The following is a 10,771-nucleotide window of genomic DNA, read 5'->3' on the forward strand; positions in this document are numbered from 1 at the left end:
TCCTGACCTCAGGTGATCCACCTGCCGCAGCCTCCCTAAGTGCTGGGATTACAGGCATGAACTACCGCACCCAGTCTCAGAATCAGTTTCTTAAAGCTCTCAGCAGCCTTGGAAGCTGAGCTGGAACTCTCAAGATACAGTGCCTCATAAGTATAAACTCCTGCTCTTACGTTGAAACCATAGCAGTTCCATAGAACTTTCCCTGATGATGGAAATGCCCTAAAAAAAAAAAAAAATCCATCAGCTCCAGTGAACAAATATCCAGGAAGACAATTTCAGCTTCATATAAAGAACTCCCTAACAGTCCAAGTTACCCAAGAATGGAACGGACCACCTTGGGAATGATGAATTCCTTGTCAATATATGTATTCAAGGAAAGATTAGGACTTCACTGGGAAACTGAACTAGGATCCAGGTGACCCCTCAAGTTGAAAAAATGGGCAAGTTATATTGGGAAGGGAAAGACAAGGTCAAAGCTGCGCTTCCAGACAATTATGTGACTACCTGTGTAGAACAAATGGGTGGGGAGGGATCAGAGGCAGTGAGGACCAGTAGGAACCACTGTAGTGGTCCAGGAGATAAGAGAATAGACTGGGAGGCCATGGGAATGGAAAGCCAATGCAAGCGTGACTTGAAAGGGGCACTGGTACTAGTCTGGGAGTCAGAAGCTGCAGGTTCTTGTCCTGCCTCTGCCATTAACTCATTGTGTAGTCTCAGGTAAATCCCAGCCCTTGAATAAATCCCTTCCTTTATTCAAATTTCAGCGTTCCTATCTGTAAAATGCAGAATGATCTGCAATATCCTTCCTAAGAACAGGAGAGAGATAATGAGGGATAATTGGGAAATGTATTAGAAAGCCTTCGTACACTTCAAGGTAACAGTATCATCACAATTACTATTGTTGTTATTATCATTTCAGAGGCAGCCTCACCAGAACTTAGTGACTGCACTGGTAGGAGGGGACAGGACAGAGCCAAGAGGACTGCATCAGTGGGTAGATGAGCGACAAGGATCTCTGATCTTTCGGGAGGGTCAGCTGACCGCTCCCTCTCTCCCTCAAGATCTGTGAAGACAGTGTTCTGTGCCCTGTCACCTCATGAACTGCTTCCTCATTCCTTCGAGCCACACCCCAAACTTGGCTAAAAGAAGCAGACATTCTAAGAAAAGTTAGCCTCTGTACTCCCTCCTTTCAATGTTTACAGATGGGGCCTCGTCTGAGACTTTCCTTAAATAATAATAAGCATCATCATTTCATATAGGAATAGCCAACTTTATTGAGTACTTAGTATATGCTAAGCAACTTACTTACATAGTTTTCTTACCCTGGGAAGTAGCTGTAATGGCTCATGGAGTTCTGTAACTTTCTCAGTCACATAGCTTATGAGAAGGATTCCAGTACAAGTCTGTGTGATTTCAAGGCTGCATTCCTAAAGATTTTTTTTTTTTTTTTTTTTTTTGCCAGGCGCGGTGTCTCATACCTGTAATCCCAGCACTTTGGGAGCCCGAGGCAGGCAAATCACAAGGTTAGGAGTTCGAGACCAGCCTGGCCAAAACCCTGTCTCTATTTAAAAAAAAAAAAAAAAGGCGGGGGAGAGATGTAGTCTTGCTCCGTCACCCTCCTAGCTGGAGTGCAGTAGCACTACTTTGGCTCACTGCAACCTCCACCTCCCAGGTTCAAGTGATTCTCATGCCTCAGCCTCCTAGTAGCTGGGATTACAGGTGCCCACCACCATGCCTGGCTAATTTTTAGTAGAGACAGGGTTTCAAATGTTGGCCAGGCTGGTCTGGAACTCTTGACCTCAGGTGATCGATCCACTGGCCTCAGCCTCCCAAAGCTCTGGGATTACAGGAGTGAGTCACCACGCCCAGCACCCTAAAGATTTTTACTATGTCTTTTTGCAGCAACTTGGGGAGGAGGGCAAGATCAGTGTTGTCATCACTTTTTAGTTGGGGAAACTGAAGCTCAGAGAAGGTAAATTCAATCACTTGGACAAATTAGAAAAGTCTTCCATGGTGCAATTTGGTGTCTTTCTGATTCTCAGAGCTTCCTCCTCTGCACCCTCCAGTCCTCCTAGAGTAATGAGTAGAGACTTGCCCAGACTACATAAAGGAAGGACTTACACTTGTCCTTCTCCTGAGGAAGGGAAAGGTTATAAAAAAAAAATCAGCTCATGTGGTTACGGAGGCTAAGCCCCAAGATTTGCAGTCAGCAACCTGGAGACACAGGAGAGCCAATGGTTTAGTTTTAGTCTGAGTCCAAAGGCCTGAGAACAAAGAGAGCCAATGGTCCAAATAAAAGTCCAAAGGCAGATCAGGCACAGTGGTTCACGCCTGTAATCCCAGCACTTTGGGAAGCCAAGGCAGGCAGATCACCTGAGGTCAGGAGTTCGAGACCAATCTGGCCAACATGGTGAAATCCTGTCTCTACTACAAATGCAAAAAAAATTAGCCAGGCGTGGTAGTGGAAGTCTGTAATCCCAGCTACTTGGGAGGCTGAGGCAGGAGAATCACTTGAACCCGGGAGGCGGAGGTGGCAATGAGCTGAGATCCTGCCACTGCATGCCAGCGAGGGTGATTGAGAGAGCCTGTCTCAAAAAAAGAGTCCAAAGGCAGGAGACCAAAGTACCAGCATGAGCACAGTCAGAGAGGGAGACAGAATTTTCTTACTCCACCTTTTTGTTCTATTCAGGCCTTCAATGGATTGAATGAGGCCCACCCACTTGGGAAGGGCAATCTGCTTTACTCAGTCTATGGACTGAAAAGTTAATCTCATCTACAAACACCCTCACAGACACACCCAGAATAATGTTTAACCAAGTATCTGGGCATGCCATGACCCAGTCAAGTTGACACATAAAATTAATCATCACATAAATAAAAAATTGTAAAAACTTGAATTAAATACAGAAATTCTGTGCATCAAAAGACTATGTCATAAAGGGAAAAAAAATACACTACTAACTGGGAGAAAAATCTCTCCAACGTTTTGGCTGGCAAAGGATGAGAATTCAAAAATATATAAAGAATTCCTAACAAACTTGTATTAGGTAAATGGACAAAGGATGTAAACGTAAAGCCACAGAAGAAATACAAATGACCCCTAAGCATGAAAAGGCTTCACCTGACTAGTAATGGGCTGTGGCAATAGCTAACAAAGTAGATGTGCAGGCCTTTGACTCAGCAATCCTGCTCCTGAATATAAAACCCAGGGAGATGAACATGTGCACAAGGAAACCTGTTGAAGACGTTCTCTGAAGCATTGCTTGAAATATTGAAAAATTAGAAACAACCTAAATGTTCACCAATAGGTTAATATACAAAATATAGCATAGTATATAATGAAATATTACCCAACAGTGAAAGGTAGCAATATGGATAATTCATCAGGCACGGTGGCTTATGCCTGTAATCCCAACACTTTGGGAGGCTGAGGCAGGCAGATCAGTTGAGGTCAGGAATTCGAGACCAGCCTGGTGAAGATGGTGAAACCCCATCTCTACTAAAAATACAAAAATTAGCTGAGTGTTGTTGCACATGTGCCTGTAATCCCAGCTGCTCGGGAGGCTGAGGCAGAAGAGTCACTTGATCCCGGGAGGCAGAGGTTGCAGTGAGCCAAGATTGCACCACTGCACTCCAGCCTGGGTGACAGAGCAAGATTCCATCTCAAAAAAAAAAAAGAATATGGATAATTCTCAAAAACATAATGTTGGTAGGAAAAAAGAATATTGCAGAGGATGCAACTTATATGATTTATATTACGCTTAAAAACACACAAAGATGCCAGGCATGGTGGGCCTGTAATCCCAGCATTTGGGGATGCTGACGCAGGCAGATCACCTGAGGTCAGGAGTTTGAGACCAGGCTGGCTAACATGGTGAAACCCCGTTTCTACCAAAAATACAAAAAATTAGCCACCTGCAGTCCCAGCTACTCAAGAGGCTGAGGCAGGAGAATCACTTAAACCCGGAAGACAGAGGTTACAGTGAGCTGAGATCACACCATTGCACTCCAGCTTGGGCAACAAGAATGAAACTCCAGCTCAGAAACACACACACACACACACACACACACACACACAGAAATACTATATATTGTTTAGGGATATTCATACCTTTGTTAAAAGTTAAAATGTTTGTTAAAATGTTAAAAGACATGTATTACTGCTATGCTCTGAATGTTTGTGTGTCCCCAAGAGTCATACATTGAAATGTAATCCCAAATGTGGTAGTGTTAGAAGATGAGGCCTTTAGGAGATGAGTAGGTACCCTCATGAATGGGATTAGTGCGCTATCAAAGAGATCTAAGAGAGCTAGCTGGCTCCTCCCACCATGAGAGGACACTGAAAGGTGCAGTCTATGAGGAAGTGGGCCCTCACCAGACACCACCACCCCATTAATCTTGGCTTTCCCAACCTCCAGAACTGTGAGAAATAAGTTGCTGTCGCTTATAAAATACTCATTCTAAAGTGTTTTCTGATAGCAGCCCAAATAAATGAAGACAACTGCCATGATAAACACTGACTTCAGGGTAGTGGCCACTTCTGGGTAGAGAGGGAGGGGAATGAGATGGAAAAATGGAATTTATAATGGAACAATTATAATTGGAAATTGGAATTGTATTTGTAACAGTTTTATTCTTGAATTAGGTAATATGCACATGGGTGCCTACTATTAAATACTATATTTTTTTGGAGACACAATTAACATATACAATTAATCATTTTAAAGTGTGCAATTTAGTTGGTTTTTAGTATATCCACAAAGTTGTGAAACCATCACCACTCTCTAATTCCAGAACATTTCCTCACCCCGAAAAAGAAATCTCATGTCTATTGAAACTGCCTTTGCAAAATTACGACTGAGACAGTGAAATAGATCTAATTCAATCGACATCTTGCTCTAACCTCCAAGCTGTCCTTGTTCATTCCTAGGCATAGATTGAACTAACTTTGGGAGAAATTTAGTTTCTAGTTTCTAGTTTTTGTTTTTATTTTGATACGGAGTCTCACTCTGTCACCCAGGCTAGAGTGCAGTGGCATGACCTCGGCTCACTGCAACCTCCACCTCCTGGGTTCAAGCAATTCTCCCTGCCTCAGCTTCCCAAGTAGCTAGGATTACAGGTGCCCACCACCACACCTGGCTAATTTTTGTATTTTTGGTAGAGAGGGAGTTTAACCATGTTGGCCAGGCTGGTCTCAAACTCCTAACCTCAAGTGATTAGCACTGTCTCAGCCTCCCAAAGTGCTGGGATTACAGGCGTGATCCACCTCGCCTAGACATAATTTATAGTTTAAAACAAAGACCATAATAGCCCTTTCCAAAAGCAGACCTCCTTCTTGCCGGGAGACTAGATTACTTTCATTAGCTATAAGATTAGAGACTATGGTTTAGGAGTGATGCACCTGGAGGCTACAAGATTGTGATCCTCCCTAAACTGCTCCTAAGATCGGTGCTTGAGATATTTTGCAGATCCTGCACTTGATGGATCAGCTGGCACCACTAAAACTGATAAACTGGCTCATCTGATCTTGTGATCCCCCCCACCTAGGAACTGACTCAGCGCAAGAAGACAGCTCTAACTCCCTGTGATTTCATATCTGACCAATCAGCACTCCTGGCTCACTGGCTTCCCACCACCCACCAAATCATCCTTAAAACTCTGCTCCCTGAATGCTCGGGGAGACTGATTTAAGTAATAATAAAACTCTGGTCTCCTGCACAGTCAGCTCTGCATGAATTACTCTTTCTCTATTGCAATTTCCCTGTGTTGATAAATCAGCTCTGTCCTGGCAGCAGGCAAGGTGAACCTGCTGGGCAGTCACACTATTAACTGTCATTCCCCATTCCCCTCTTCCTACTATCCCTGAGCAACCACTAATCTACTTTCTCTCTTGATTGATTCATATAAATGAATCATACAATGTGTGTTATTTTGTAATTGATTTCCTTCTTTTAGCATAAGGTTTTCAAGGTTCATCCATGTTGTAGCATGAATCAGTATGTTATTCCTTTTTCTAGCTGAATAATAGTCCATCATACAGATATACCACGTTTTGTTTATTCATCAGTTGATGAACACTTGGGTGGTTACTACCTGCTGGCTATCAGAAATAACAATATTGCTTGCAACTGAGGAGAAAATTAAAAAATTAAAAGAAAAAAAGGAATAATAACAATATAAACATTTGTGTGCAAGTTTTGGTGTAAACTTTTTTTTTTTTTTTGAGACAAAATCTCATTCTGTTGCCAGGCTGGAGTGCAGTGAGGCAATCTCGGCTCACTGCAACCTCTACCTCCCGAGTTCAAGTGATTTTTCCTGCCTCAGCCTCCCAAGTAGCTGGGATTACAGGCAAGCATCACCACTCCCAGCTAATTTTTCTTTTTGTATTTTTAGTATAGATGGGGTTTCACCATGTTGGCCAGGCTGGTCTCAAACTCTTGACCTCAGGTGATCTGCTCACCTCAGCCTATCGAAGTGCTGGGATTACAGGCGTGAGCCACCACACCCACCCAACCCCCCTACTTTTTTCTGAAACAGTCTCATTCTGTCACCCATGCTGGAGGGCAGTGGCTCAATCTCTGTTCACTGCAACCTCTGCCTTCCAGGTTCAGGCGGTTCTCCTGCCTCAGCCTCCAGAGTAGCTGGGATTACAGGAATATGCCACCACGCTTTGCTAATTTTTGTATTTTTAGTAGAGATAGGGTTTTGCCACGTTAGCCAGGCTGGTCTGGAACTACTGACCTCAAGTGATCTGCCCACTGTAGTCTCCCAGATTGCCAGATTGCTGGGATTACAGGCGAATATTTGTTATTGTCTCTCTCTTTCTCTCTCTCTTTTTTTTTTTTTTAAAGACAAGAGTCTTTCTCTATCACCCAGGTTGAAGAGCAGTGGCATGATCTTGGCTCACTGCAGCCTCCACCTCCTGCAAGCAATTCTCCCGCCTCATCCTCCCTCATTGTCTCTCTTTTATTACAGCCATCCTAATGAGTGAGATGCTGTATGCACTATGCTTTTTTACATATCTATTTTTGTAATAATTTAGTGTTAAATAAAGAAAGAGTGCTGTGGTGGTATCTGGTTTGGGTTGAAACAGAAGGCCAACAGGAGGATGCTGTAGATGACCCCATAGAGAGAAGTATCTTAGAGGGTCATGGCAGGGGACATGGAGAAGGAAGGGCTAGGTCCATCTTAGAAGCCAGTGCAAATCTTTTTTTTTTTTGAGATGAAGTCTCACGCTCTCATCACCCAGGCTGGAGTGCAGTGGCTCCATCTTGGCTCACTACAACCTCTACCTCCCAGGTTCAAGCGATTCTCCTGCCTCAGCCTCCTGAGTAGCTGGCATTACGGGCACCTGCCACTACACCTGGCTAAGTTTTGTACTTTTAGTTAAGAGGGGGTTTTGCCATGTTGGCCAGGCTAGTCTTGAACTCCTGACTTCGTGATCTGCCAGCCTTGGCCTCCCAAAGTGCTGGGATTACAGGTGTGAGCCACCGAGCCCAGCCGGCCAGTGCAAATCTTAGAGTGGAATGAGTCAGTTCAGAGTATCAGCCCAAAGCAGCTCCAGTGTGAGGCAGGTTTTCTGGGGTTTCTGATAATATCAGCCCAAATTATCTTCCTCACATGAAAGCCAAACTGCCATTGATAAACTGTCAGAAATTGACATTGGAGGGAGGGGACTAGTAACTCAGGGGAAATTTTTATTCACTGAGTGATTTTGCAACAATTTTTTTTCTTTTTCTGACCTATGTTTCCTAATATGTGAAATGGAAGATTTGAGTTGACACTAAGTTATTTCCTCTGGGACATGGTAGGACCATGTAGTCATGGGTCTGTCCCTAAGTAAAAGGAAATTCTGGGATCAAAGACCTACACCAGAGAAATGTTCTAGTTCTTGTTTTATGAAAGTTAAGTCAAGCTCAAATATATTAATAAAAAGATATTTCTTTCTGTTGCTGTTGAGATGGAGTTTCACTCTGTCACCCAGGCTGGAATGCAATGGCACCATCTCCACTCACTGCAACCTCTGCCTTCTGGATTTAAGCGATTCTCCTGCCTCAGCCTCCCAAGTGGCTGAGATTTCAGGGACCTGCCACCATGTCCAGCTAAGTTTTTAAATATTTTTAGTAGAGACAGGGTTTCATCATGTTGGTGAACATGGTGAGAACATTTCCAGGGGAAAACCATTTTCCTTCTGGCTTATCTGCTGAGAGCTACTTCTACTCAATAAAGCCGTGCAATCATCCTCCAAGCCCACATGATCCGATTCTTCCAGGTACACCAAGGCAAGAAACCCCAGGATACAGAAATCCTGCTGTCCTTGTGATAAGGAAGGGGGTTTCATTGAGCTGGTTAACACAAGCCGCCTACAGACGGCAACCTAAAAGAGCTCCCTGCAACACACACCCACTGGGGCTTCAGCTGTAAACATTCACACCTAGACACCGTGGTAGGGTCAGAGCCCCACAGCCTGCCCATCTGTATGCTCCCCTAAAGGTTTGTGCAGCAGGGCACTGAAGAAGCGAGCCACACCCCCATCACACGCCCTGTGAGAGGGACAAGGGAACCTTTCCCCTTTCACCATCTCTACAAAAAATTTTTTTTAACCAGCCAGGTGTGGTGGTGTGTGTCTGTAGTCCTAGCTGCTCAGGAGGCTGAGGTGGGAGGATCACTTGAGCCTGGGAGGTTGAGGCTGCAGTGAGCTATGATCCTGCCATTGTACTCCATCTTGGGAGACAGAGTCTTGCTCTGTCTCAACAACAACAATAACAAATATAGATATTTAATAAGATTCCACTCATACTCATATGAAGTATCTAGAACAGGTAAATTCATAGAGACAGAAAGTAAAATAAATAGAGGTTACCAGAGGCCAAGGGAAGGGGAAAATGGGAATGTTGTTTAATGAGTACAGAGTTTCTGTTTGGGATGATGAAAAACTTCTGGAAATAGGAAGTGGTGATGATTACACTACTTTGTGAATGTACTTAATGTCACTGAATTATATACTTAAAAATAGTTAAAATGGGCCGGGCACAGTGACTCATGCCTGTAATCCCAGCATTTTGGGAGGCCAAGATGGGCGGATCACCAGGTTTTTTTATGTATCTTTGGGTTCAGGCATTATTTGGGGGCAAGAAATAAAACTTCGTTGCAGTAAGGTCAAGAGATCAAGACCATCCTGGCCAACATGGTGAAACCCTGTCTCTACTAAAAATACGAAAATTAGCTGGGCCCAGTGGCAAGTGCCTGTAATCCCAGCTACTCGGGAGGCTGAAGCAGGAGAATCACTTGAACCTGGGAGGCGGAGGTTGCAGTGAGCCGAGATCACGCCACTGCACTCCAGCCTGGTGACAGAGCAAGACTGTGTCTCAAAAAAAAAAAAAAAAAAGAAAGAAAGAAAGGAAAAGAAGAAAGAGAGAGAGAGAAAGAAAGTAAGAAAGAAAGAAAGGAAAGAAATTGTTTATCTGTCAAAAAAAAAAAAAAAAAAAAAGAATAGTTACAATGGGCCGGGCTCGGTGGTTCATGCCTATAATCCCAGTACTCTGGGAGGCCAAGGTGGGCAGATCATTCAGTCAAGAGACCAAGACCATCCTGGCCAACATGGTGAAACCTCGTCTCTATTAAAAATACAAAAATTAGGCCAGGCTCGGTGGCTCACGCCTGTAATCCCAGCACTTTGGGAGGCCGAGGCAGTTGGATCACAAGGTCAGGAGATCAAGACCATTCTGACCAACATGGTGAAACCCTGTCTCTACTAAAATAAAAAAAAAATTAGCTGGGTGTGGTGGTGCACACCTATAGTCCCAGCTACTCAGGAGGCTGAGGCAAAAGAATTGCTTGAATCCGGGAGGCAGAGATTGCAGTGAGCCAAGATCACGCCACTGCACTCCAGCTCTGGTGACAGAGCAAGACTCTGTCTCAAAAAAAAAAAAAAATTTAACCATCCTTTTCTTGGGGTTGTGCCACTTTCCAATGAGCACATAGTGAGGGCAGTGCTGCTAACACCTAAACAACACACCCTGTAGTCCCAGCTATTCGGGAGGCTGAGGCAGGAGAATCCCTTATACCCAGGAGGTGGAGGATGCAGTGAGCCAAGATCACATCACTGCACTCCAGCCTGGCAACTAAGCTAGACTCCATCTCAAAAAATATATATATTAAAATGGCAAATTTTACATGACATATATTTTATCCAATAAAAAAACTAAAGCTAAAGAAGTAGGAGCTCCTGCCAACTGGGAAATAAAAATTAAGCAGAAGCTGGGCACAGTGGCTCACACCTGCAATACCAGCGCTTTGGGAGGTCAAGACAAAAGTATCATTTGAGCCCAGGAGTTGGAGACCTGCCTGGGCAGCATAGTGAGACACCCCCCCCCCCCCCGCCCGCCGTCTCTATAATTATAGAAATTTTTTAAAAGTTTAAAAATTAAGCAGAGTAAAAACAAAAACACAAATACAATAACTAACAGTTGTATTCATTTCTTGGCTTATCTAAGAATAATTGGGAGCAAATTCCTTCAGATATTCCAGGACTGCTGAATTTATTTAGGATTCACCTATACTGTGTTGCTCATGATCTTCCCACATATTTGTGATCACTTTGAGTATGGTACACTAATTGTCTTCACCTTTAACCGAGCAAAGAGCAAATGACAGGCAAATGTTCTTGTGTGGGGGGGTGAAATGGAGGAACCAAAATACCCTTTTCTGAACAGGTACAGAACTCACATAGGATTTATGTAGCTAAGCATAGAAGGAAGAGCTCAGGTCT

At 43.8% G+C, this 10,771-nt stretch overlaps 1 pseudogene; it reads left to right on the forward strand.

Annotated features, from left to right (window-relative positions):
• Window positions 1-9,939: 9,939 nt before the first annotated feature.
• LOC118154389 (U4atac minor spliceosomal RNA) lies at window positions 9,940-10,057 on the forward strand (annotated as a pseudogene).
• The last annotated feature ends 714 nt before the right edge of the window (window positions 10,058-10,771 follow it).

Source organism: Callithrix jacchus, chromosome 5, assembly GCF_049354715.1.
Source record: "Callithrix jacchus isolate 240 chromosome 5, calJac240_pri, whole genome shotgun sequence".
In the NCBI taxonomy this organism is placed as follows: Eukaryota; Metazoa; Chordata; class Mammalia; order Primates; family Cebidae; genus Callithrix; species Callithrix jacchus.